Source organism: Haliotis rufescens, unplaced genomic scaffold, assembly GCF_023055435.1.
Source record: "Haliotis rufescens isolate VD_foot unplaced genomic scaffold, xgHalRufe1.0.p SCAF_36, whole genome shotgun sequence".
In the NCBI taxonomy this organism is placed as follows: Eukaryota; Metazoa; Mollusca; class Gastropoda; order Lepetellida; family Haliotidae; genus Haliotis; species Haliotis rufescens.
In genome coordinates this window covers 1944459-1956838 of record NW_025964068.1, presented here as the reverse complement: position 1 = coordinate 1956838, position 12380 = coordinate 1944459, and the positions used below count along the sequence as shown (strand labels likewise).

General features: G+C 42.3%; 1 protein-coding gene across 1 annotated transcript in view; it reads right to left on the bottom strand.

Annotated features, from left to right (window-relative positions):
- The window catches only part of LOC124147718, a 166616-nt gene extending 155247 nt beyond the window's left edge, over positions 1-11369 (bottom strand). The window contains exon 1 of the mRNA XM_048381166.1: positions 11211-11369. The gene's annotated coding sequence lies outside the window, so the exon portion shown is untranslated. The remainder of the gene's footprint in view (positions 1-11210) is intronic.
- Between the last annotated feature and the right edge of the window lie 1011 nt (positions 11370-12380).

The following is a 12380-nucleotide window of genomic DNA, read 5'->3' as shown; positions in this document are numbered from 1 at the left end:
ACCAGGAGGTATGGGTGTAACCTCAACAAACATCACGGCGCTATGCCTACAAGCAGGTATGGGTCGAACATCAACATATATCACGGTGCTATGACTACCAGCAGGTGTGTGTGTAACCTCAACATACATCACGGCGCTATGCCTACCAGCAGGTATGGGTGTAACCTCAACATATATCACGGCGCTATGACTACCAACAGGTATGGGTGTAACCTCAACATACATCACGGCGCTATGCCTACAAGCAGGTATGGGTCTAACCTCAACATATATCACGTGCTATGACTACCAGCAGGTGTGTGTGTAACCTCAAAATACATCACGGCGCTATGACTACCAGCAGGTATGGGTGTAACCTCAACATACATCACGGCGATATGCCTACCAGCAGGTATGGGTGTAACATAGTAACATACATCATGGCGCTATGACTACAAGCAGGTATGGGTGTAACCTCAACATAAATCACGGCGCTATGACTACCAGTAGGTATGGGTGTAACATAGTAACATACATCATGGCGCTATGACTACCAGCAGGTATGGGTGTAACATAGTAACATACATCACGGCGCTATGACTACCAGCAGGTATGGGTGTAACCTTAACATACATCACGGCGCTATGACTACCAGCAGGTATGGGTCTAACATAGTAACATACATCACGGCGCTATGACTACAAGCAAGTATGGGTGTAACCTCAAGATACATCACGGCGCAATGACTACCAGCAGGTATGGGTCTAACATAGTAACATACATCACGGCGCAATGACTACCAGCAGGTATGGGTGTAACCTCAACATACATCACGGCGCTATGACTACCAGCAGGTATGGGTGTAACCTCAACATACATCACGGCGCTATGCCTACAAGCAGGTATGGGTCTAACCTCAACATATATCACGGTGCTATGACTACCAACAGGTATAGGTGTAACCTCAACATACATCACGGCGCTATGACTACAAGCAGGTATGGGTGTAACCTCAACAAACATCACGGCGCTATGCCTACAAGCAGGTATAGTCTAACCTCAACATACATCACGGTGCTATGACTACCAGCATGTGTGTATATCACCTCAACATAGATCAAGGCGCTATGCCTACCAGCAGGTATGGGTCTAACCTCAACATACATCACGGCGCTATGACTGCCAACAGGTATGGGTGTAACCTCAACAGGGGCGGTCGGGTAGCCTAGTGGTTAAAGCGTTCGCTCGTTACGCCGAAGACCCGGGTTCGATTCCCGACATGGGTACAATGTGTGAAGCCCATCTCTGGTGTCCCCCGCCGAGATATTGCTGGAATATTGCTAAAAGCGGCGTAAAACCATACTCAGTCAGTCAGTCAGTAACCTCAACATAAATCACGGCGCTATGACTACCAGCAGGTATGGGTGTAACCTCAACATACATCACGGCGCTATGCCTACAAGCAGGTATGAGTCTAACCTCAACATATATCATGGCGCTATGCCTACAAGCAGGTATGGGTCTAACCTCAACATATATCACGGTGCTATGACTACCAGCAGGTGTGTGTGTAACCTCAACATACATCACGGCGCTATGACTACCAACAGGTATGGGTGTAACCTCAACATACATCACGGCGCTATGACTACCAACAGGTATGGGTGTAACCTCAACATACATCACGGCGCTATGACTACAAGCAGGTATGGGTGTAACCTCAACAAACATCACGGCGCTATGCCTACAAGCAGGTATGGGTCTAACCTCAACATATATCACAGTGCTATGACTACCAGCAGGTGTGTTTGTAACCTCAACATAGATCACGGCGCTATGCCTACCAGCAGGTATGAGTGTAACCTCAACATACATCACGGCGCTATGACTACCAACAGGTATGGGTGTAACCTCAACATACATCACCGTGATGCCATTCTGTGCATGAGTCTGTTCTATGGATATATGGGTTATCACCCAAACAAGCCACAATGCTTATTGTGTGTTATATAGTCAAATGGTACTTTACCAGAGTTCTACAATATATTCCGCACGGTAGTGTTGTGAGGTTTACTTTTAAGTCAGGAAAAAAATGACCTGAAAGGAGAACTGATGAATTTTATAATTAAATGTTGCCCTGATATAGTAGATACTGGATGTACCACACATTGTTCTCTTTATGCCATCTTGAATATATATTAACACCTACTACCTTTCAGTCATTATATAACTCTATCAAGAGCAGCAATGGAAACCGAGCAAACACCCAAACATAAGGTTGTTGCAAACATGTGATGCGTGATAACTTCAGAAACACAACGCTTTCTCACAGGTAGAATGAGGGCGCTATCGTTGATACAAATATCTTTTATTTGAATGTTAATACTGAAGACAAGAATATCTATATTTTCAGTTTCAATGGTTACCTTTACAGTAAAGAAATATCCCTTATACACAATTTTAGTAACATTCATCATGTATCCTCTATATTTTAATAGCCTTGTTTTCACATATATCACAACCTTTTCACCGACCTGGGTAGTCTTTCATACAGATCCTGAATCAAAACGATGAAAACAAAACCCTTAAGCTTGTCTATAATATTTTAGAAAGTCTAAATGTCTTAGGTCAAACAAACTCCTTACTTCTATACTATTAAAAAGTAATTTCATTTCATCACATTTCTTATTTTCATTTCACAGACTCAATGTACGTCTACTTCCTGACGTTTAAGTTACTATGCCTTGATAACCAGGCACATGTGGCTGACCCATTTGAGGCAACCATCGGCTTGCGTTCCATGAGACGATCAGCGTTTGTTCACATGTCGCAGTACCTGACAATCTGAACAACGTTAAATCTAGAAAGAGTTCATAGAGGATGTATGCATATTTTCGAGCTTTTCTGTTCCGAAGGTATAAATAATATTTATGGTAAGAGGCAGTGCTTTGCAAATAGGATGGACAGTTTTTGCGCAATGTGTTTGCTGGTTGCCAGTCAATAATGTTTAAGTTGATTTAATGGCATTACATAGAACTTCTAAATACGTATAGAGCAAAATATAAAAAAGCAAAACAACTTCTCGTGCAAGATAGCAACGACAACATTACCGTCTTTAGTTTTTTCGAATCATAATCATTGGTATTAATCATCACACATATTTGTTTTACCATTATCAGTACAAGAATGTTTAGCTTGGAAAGGTGTTTTTAGCAAACGGGTTAAGTCGAGTGAACCTACAGACGGTTGCGAAAACGACGTGCTGAACGATAATAACGTTCACGAGTTCTGAAGATGCATGCTCACAACCTGAATTGTACGCAAACACTAATCTGATTGTGGTGTCTTAAACAATATATATATTAAAATTCACGAGTTCTGTCAGAATCTGTTTGTAAGATTTTATTTGTGCATGTTCTATATTTTAATTTGTAAGGAACACGCTACTCTACACCCTATATCAATTTTGTGGGTAGGATACACCTCAACACATCTGCAAACTGTAAGTGTTTCTAACTGGTTTAATCGCTAACAATACGCTCGAGTACATAAATAAATATATTTGATGTTCAATCTTTCCAAGAGCTACATCTCAAATACAACTGTAACTATTATGTCACCTGTTTCAATTCTTTAAAAAATATCTTATGCGTTCATCAATAACAATTAAGATGAAAATTCAATTACCCATACAAGTAAATGAGTGAGTATGTTTTACGCCCAGGTCAGTCAAAGTCCAACGTTGTCCGGTTTGATGACACACAATCTACCGTGTAGCACGTGGTGGCCACCCGATCCTCATTTAATGCCCTCCGCGGATATTCCTGGTTACGAAAAGTCCTCATGTACCTGGAAATCTCGTGAATAGATTCATATGCGGCATTAAGAGAATCATTGTTAATATGATTTGTCCCCCAGTTTCTGTCACGCTCAATCCTCGATTGCCTAAAAGACTTAATTTCAGAGCTGAAAACGGGCTGTGTACAGGCTGGTAGAGCTGAGGAGGGAATGAGAGTGAAATGGGGGTGAATGTTTTATTACATTTATCCTCGAGGGTCAGTAAGAGACTAGAAATAACTGTCTTTGTTCTGTGCATCACATAAGCTCTCAGCTCTCCCCTCCTTTAAACTTCAATAATGGATACATATAGCATTTACTTTTAGAAAATGTTTTATTTCTGTAACTGTCTTCAATCCACACGCGCCCTCTGAAACTAAACATGAAGATGAGAAAAACACAGAATTATATGAATGACCTTCAGAAACGTGCACAGGTGCTTTATCGGCATTCTCGAGAAAAATAGCAAAACTGCGAGAAGCATGTTGTGTTCATGCATGTTGCCTATCTGGTGGCCGCTTTATAATTGATTCGTGTGAGTTATAAGCCATGTTTGATTGCAGGCCTTGATCAAGTTCCGTGACTATGACCATATATATGGTACAGTACTGACATTTTCACTTAGGCTATATACCAAACGCCTAAATATTTAAATTATTTTACAACTTGACTGAACAATCTGTCCGTTTTTTTATGATAACGAATTCCAAACATTTTTAAATTAAATGTCATCACCCAGCAAAAATGATAGAATTAAAACAAAACGAACGTCCATATAATATACGTTTTGGGCTTCTAATCCTAGCATAATTAGTCTCTTGAGTTGTTATTAACTTCTTAACTTGAACTTCTCAATAATTTTAATCGGACTGTCAAATAAATGGACAGATTTTACAGTCAAGTTGTAAAACGACTGAAATTCTATTTTGTAAATTGCCTCAAATGAATCACATTTTGCACATTGACTGCAGCATGAACACAGTGAAGGCAAATACACGTATGTAATTCTGTGGCACACAACACATACTGCCGTTGGAACAGATACGCGTTAATAACCTTCTCCGTTAATACAAAACGATCAAAAACGTACTCAACACAACAGATTGAGCCCAGGTATTTAGAATTATTTTACAAATAGAGTAGTGTTTAATTATGTCACGGAAGCATAAGGAGATAAAGATACTGTATTTTCAAGGAAGAGTTATGTTGTCTGTTGATTGACCGTGCTACATTTAACATTTAAACCTCACCTTGCGCACTTTGTTCCAAATTTAGTTCAGTACTGGCATAGACACTGTGAAATTCAACTGTTTGTAGCTGAAGAATTACATTTTACACAGTTTACAATTTTCCTTAACAGTTTAGTTTTAGCTTTGTTCGTTTGTTGTTTAACGCCGCACTCAGCAATATTCTCACTATATGACGGCGACGTGTAAATGATCGAGTCTGGACCAGACAATCCAGTGATTGATTTTGTGAGCAAAGATCACCGTCATCGGGTACTAAGACACACAATCATGTCACCGAGCCTGACCGCCGATCCTTTTGGTCACGTCTTACGATCAGCATACATGTGGGTTGCTGGGGGTTTAACCCGGAATCTCCACGGGGTTCCTTGAAAGAGTTTCGTCAGTTAATCGAGACCGACCATTCTCTTGTGTTGACGTGTTATATGTAAGTGTTTGTGGTTGAGTAATAATAGAAAAGTGATGATAAGATGTTTTTAGATTATAAAGTTTATTGACTGACTGTATCAGGAACATCAGCTGAAATTGTAAAATGAGAAAAGTAATTCGAAGCCGATATGCTATTTAAGTTGTTGATCCTGACACTGAGAACACATCTTTAAAAAAAGATTCAGAAAATGACCAAACAAATATTAGTATGAATCTGATAATAACGGTCTTCACATACTATGTGTCTTTTACGTTTCGCTGATGACCTGGAACTTCGACCTGATTCACCCAATAAACTACAGGAATTTCTCTCTCATGTAGGCATTGACAACTATCAATAATGAAAAGGCTGATGCTGATATGTTTGGGTCTAAAAGATGAGTGCCAACTAAAGTAGTCAGTAGCGGATATGATATGATGATATAAAAGTGTCAGACAGATATAGCTATTTTGGAATTGTCTTCCACCAAAATCTAGATTGAAGCATTGTCTCAAATCTCTTGTCAGGAAGGGACAGAGAGCACACCACATGCTTTCTTCTATTCTATTGTATTCAGACTGGGCTCCAAATGTAAGATGCATCAATGGAAGCCAATTATGTAACTAGGCGGCTGTTTTATATAACTGTGAAGTATGGGGTACAAAATCAATTTTGCAAATACAGTAGATATATTTACACTTGAAAAATAACCAGGTGACTTGTTTTGGCAAACACGGACGTTTAGTTTTTTTTAGAGAACACAAAGTTTGGGTGTGCAGAGCTGAGCCGGGATTGTGGTGCTAGGTGGAGTTGGTGCGGGGTAGGGGTTGCAAGCCATTGTTCTTTTCCTTTATTTTTAGGTGCTGAGATTCTTTTTTCTCCCTAAAGGATAGCTGAAAATTTTTTATGTACCATTTAAAATACAAAGACTATTATTTGTTCTTGCAGAATAATGAGAATAGCAGTATAAACAGCATCTGTATATTGCCAGGACGGTCAGCAGATACGGGTGCGACTACTACACACATCACGGCGCTATGACGACCAGCAGATACGGGTGCGACTACTACACACATCACGGCGCTATGACGACCAGCAGATACGGGTGCCACTATTACACACATCACGGCGCTATGACGACCAGCAGATACTGGTGCCACTATTACACACATCACGGCGCTATGGCGATCAGCAGATACTGGTGCCACTATTACACACATCACGGCGCTATGGCGATCAGCAGATACTGGTGCCACTATTACACACATCACGGCGCTATGGCGATCAGCAGATACTGGTGCCACTATTACACACATCACGGCGCTATGACGACCAGTAGATACTGGTGCGACTATTACACAATTCACGGCGCTATGGCGACCAGTAGATACGGGTGCCACTATTACACACATCACGGCGCTATGGCGACCAGTAGATACGGGTGCCACTATTACACACATCACGGCGCTATGACGACCGGCAGATACTGGTTCGACTATTACACACATCACGGCGCTATGACGACCAGTAGATACTGGTATGACTATTACACACATCACGGCGCTATGGCGAACGGCAGATACTGCTATGACTATTACACACATCACGGCGCTATGGCGACCGGCAGATACTGCTATGACTATTACACACATCACGGCGCTATGGCGACCAGCAGATACTGATATGACTATTACACACATCACGGCGCTATGACGACCAGCAGATACTGGTACGACTATTTCACACATCACGGCGCTATGACGATCAGCAAATACGGGTGCGACTAGTACACACATCACGGCGCTATGACGATCTGCAGATACCTCTAACACTATTACAAACATCACGGCGCTATGACGACCGGCAGATACTGGTAACACTATTACACACATCACGGCGCTATGACGACCGGCAGACACTGCTATGACTATTTCACACATCACGGCGCTATGACGACCAGCAAATACGGTTGCGACTATTACACACATCACGGCGCTATGACTATCTGCAGATACTGGTACGACTATTACACACATCACGGTACTATGGCGACCAGCAAATACGGGTATGACTATTACACACATCACGGCGCTATGGCGACCAGCAGATACTGGTATGACTATTACACACATCACGGCGCTATGGCGAACAGCAGATACTGGTATGACTATTACACACATCACGGCGCTATGACCATCTGCAGATACTGCTATGACTATTACACACATCACGGCGCTATGACTATCTGCAGATACTGCTATGACTATTACACACATCACGGCGCTATGACCATCTGCAGATACTGCTATGACTATTACACACATCACGGCGCTATGACCATCTGCAGATACTGATATGACTATTACACACATCACGGTACTATGGCGACCAGCAGATACTGGTACGACTATTACACACATCACGGCGCTATGACGACCGGCAGATACTGGTACGACTATTACACACATCACGGCGCTATGACGATCAGCAAATACGGGTGCCACTATTACACACATCACGGCGCTATGACGATCAGCAAATACTGGTGCGACTATTACACACATCACGGCGCTATGACGATCTGCAGATACTGGTAACACTATTACACACATCACAGCGCTATGGCGACCAGCAGATACTGGTATGACTATTACACACATCACGGCGCTATGGCGACAAGCAGATACTGATATGACTATTACACACATCACGTCGCTATGGCGACCAGCAGATACTGGTATGACTATTACACACATCACGGCGCTATGGCGACCAGCAGATACTGGTACGACTATTACACACATTACGTCGCTATGGCGAACAGCAGATACTGGTACGACTATTACACACATCACGGCGCTATGACGATCAGCAAATACGGGTGCGACTATTACACACATCACGGCTCTATGACGATCTGCAGATACTGGTAACACTATTACACACATCACGGCGCTATGGTGACCAGCAGATGCTGGTAAGACTATTACACACATCACGGCACTATGACGACCAGCAGATGCTGGTATGACTATTACACACATCACGGCACTATGACGACCAGCAGATGCTTGTATGACTATTACACACATCACGGCGCTATGACGCACATGCAATAGCCATACCCGTGCCAGGTGGATACAGATGAAACAAGGGTGAAGAATTATAGAAATTGGAGAAAGGGCGTACTTGATGATGTTGTACGTTTAACTGAAATATTATAAATATTTCACACATCACTGTTGTACGTTTAACTGAAATATTATAAATATTTCAAAACTCAAGGAGAAGGCGAGTAGGTGGGTCCTGGCTATAGTATTGCATGGGTGGCACCCTGACATTTATTTAGATGGTGCAGATGGCTGTGATACACGTCGTAATGTTCGATGGGTATTCATTATGTAGACAGTTGTTCAGCCAAAAATAGAGTTTGCGCAGAGAGCTTTGCCGCTGGTCATGTGGTGGAGGAGGGTTGGTTTGCTTGTAGACATTCGCAGCCGTAATACGCCAACAACAACAACAACAACAACAACAACAACACTAATTTGAGATATGATTAAAACTCAGAAATGTAATTTGCTGCGGACTGAAATAAATATGTGTGGACACAACGATCCCTGGTGTAGTGTTTCAGTTATTTATTTCTCTCATTTGACGACTGCAGATAACGGTGCACTGACCCTGTAGCATTAACCTGTTCTACAACCTGGGAGACCTATCCTATGTAGACTGTTATGGAGCCTATTTGTTTGCAGCCAATACACAGAACATTATTGTGGGGTATATCTAACAATGACAGTAAATATTTCTATTAAGGCTTCGTAAACAGAAAATCGGAAATACGTAAATGCATCGATGTCTGGACTGTATGGTATCGTGAGATACAGATTCTGAAAATGTCACTGTGTGTAGATCAAAGTCAGAATTTATTCAAACAGCAACGTTGAATAAGCATTTGCCCAAGATGTGTTGTTGGGTAATAGGTAAGTGTTATGATACAAATGTCTATGATGTGTAATTATCTACCTACAGAAGGTGGCTGAGTGTATGTGGTGCGCCCCCGGGGTGCTGCTCTCAATTAACATTCCCGTTGCGGGCGTGACTCCTGCAGTCACCGTTGCACCTGCAGTTGTGTGGTGGGGCGACACAGGGGCCACACCGGTACCGTCCTCACAGACACACCATCATCAATCGGCTTTTGAGTAATTGGATGACGGATTGAAATGATGGGCATGCTCGGGCACGTCAGGCTCGGCATCATATATCTGTTTTCACTGGCGACTCCAAGCTGAGAATATTTCTGAAGTGTCGCTTACATGCACATATTAGCTCTTCATTTCTTCTGAAGTACCCCATGTTGTTGCCAAGAGTAGACAACCAGTCAAATCCATACGAAATTAGGCACACTAAACGAAAAAGGTTTTCCACACGAAAAGTTAAGAATTCGTGAGTCTTACAGTGAATACAGGTAATGGTTACCGGTTGTGAGAAGGTGAAGAATGATTATTCTTCTGTGAAAGTATTCCCAATTCCCTTAATAAGAGTAATATTCTTCCATGAATCATTATTCAACGAAATGCAACACATATTACTGAACAATGCAGAACAACTCATGTTGTCAGAGATTAAAACAAATACTTGGCGGTGGGTGTCCTGTAATTATATGTAAATCGTGTATACAATGCTGCTAACCATGTATATATTATGTACATTCAGTGCTGTCCGCAGCCTCTGTGTGGCTGGATAATGCCGATATGTGTACAGTAATAATATCACCTCCAGGATCCCGGGCTACATACAAACTGCGCAAGACTAAATCATTTACAGCTCATGTGATGTAGTGAACAAAATGTTATTATACAATTTGCAGTTGCTGCATAAGTAGCTGTAGCAAATTAATTAACCAGAATAATCAACCCCGCACAGTAGTAGCAATGAATTATGCAACCCTTAACAAAGGAGAGTGACAGCATGCTCTGTCCATGACGGTGGCCAGGTGATTGTCCTGTGGGACCCTGCTTATTGCCCGCAGCAAGCAGGCTCTTTCCGCACTATATCTGGTCAGCTTGCTCGGCAGTCAAGAGAAGGATGTATCTACATCATCAAAAACTATGAAGTACACTATTAAAATTATGTAACTATTTTCACGCACATTTCAATACATGAAGATAAAATCATCTCTTCTCAACGTTATATTGTTTACTGCATAAAACATAATCCCAGGTGTTGATCCTAATGCCTGGTGACAAAACGTAAAGGCGAGATACACGGAACCCTTCCGCCGACACTCCAACATACATGTGGTAGCATGCTTCAAGCTGCTTCCTCTCAACAAACACCCCTGGTCCTATTGGGCAGTTCCTCTGGTAACGTTTAAAGAGAGAAACATTGCCATTTAGTGTAAGGTATTTTTAAAAGGTGCGGTACGGACTCGTCTGGCTCAGATCGTGTCTAGTGCTGGAGAATGGTGATGTAATTACACATTCCATGAAAGGACCTGGCCTCGCGACATCCCTCTCCAAGTCACTCTACCGAGCTGATGCACGCGCTGCAAGACAAACCTCCTGCTCTATTTCCACAAACCTCACGTTATCGAATTACTCCAGTAATCAATGTCAAGCTGCACATTTAACTACCATATGGAAAATAAATTGAAATATTGCTAAGAGTTACAACAGTTATCAAACGTTTAGTCATATGAATAGATTTTCTTTTCATAAATCCTAATAATTACTTACCGCGGACAGTAAGAAAGTGCCGCTAAAATCACTAGTGTTCCCGAGATGAGGTAATGTATGGTGGTATCCAGCGGTCAGTGGCTGTTGGTCAAGTAAATGTCCTGTTGGACGTGACTCTGAAAGAACGTCTCACAGCGGCCGGTGGCAGCGGCGTAGATGTGCACTGTGGCTGCGGGCGGGTGGCTGAGCGGCGGGGGGAGGGGCCGGACGGGAGAGCGGGAGGGCTGTGAGGAGGAGGGGGCGGTCTTGTTACCTCACGTACTGGAGATCATTTCTGGCCTTGGGCACAACCCTCTCATTCCCCTATAACCATCCGCTCACATTGAACACGGCAACTTTCAAGGGAGATAGAATTAATATTACAATAGCAAGATATTGACTTTATATAGGTCATACGTTCGCGGGAGTTGCAAGGCAAGGAGACTCAATGCCATTTGGCAAGGATGGGAAAGGGTCCCCCTGGGTCACTTTAGTGCTGGCAGCGTAAACCGAGTGTGCACATGCTTTTTGTAACTTAAGTTAGAAGTGACATGCCGAGAGATTGAGGCATACACGGACATCGATTTATTCTGAGTTAAAGACAAAATTTCCTCGTGATCGGAACATGAAAGCGTCCCCGTGGACAAGCAACGCTAGCCCCGGCCAGATAATCACTTAATGTGCGGATAGTGTAGCCATTTCAATTACCAAAAGTATAAATATGGATATTAGGCTACCTATCGGAAAGTTAATGTAATATCCAAACACTCATCACCTGATGCACTGAGCGGACAGGGTGTGATCTACATACATGGGTGTAACCATTCTGTATATCCGCTCCCTGCTGCTGAAATCACATGACGTCACTTCCTATTACGTGCTAATTCCTAGTGACACTTTCGACCAAAAAGATTTTACCGCTCTGGAATATTATTCAATTTTACTCAAAATCATAGATTTTCGAAATTTTCAGCATCGGTCCCGTCCAATTGTTTGTAGGCGTGGTATTTTGTGTCTGATTAAATGTATGCCGCCGCTATGTTTCATTTACTAAGAAATGCACGGGAAATGAAAATGGATCATATTGCTTGATGTAAGAAATTAAGGAAGTCTCACTCATCATCACAGATCTAATTCAAACAGGGCAATTTGTGTTTTCGATAGACAGATACGCCAGTAGAATCTACAGTT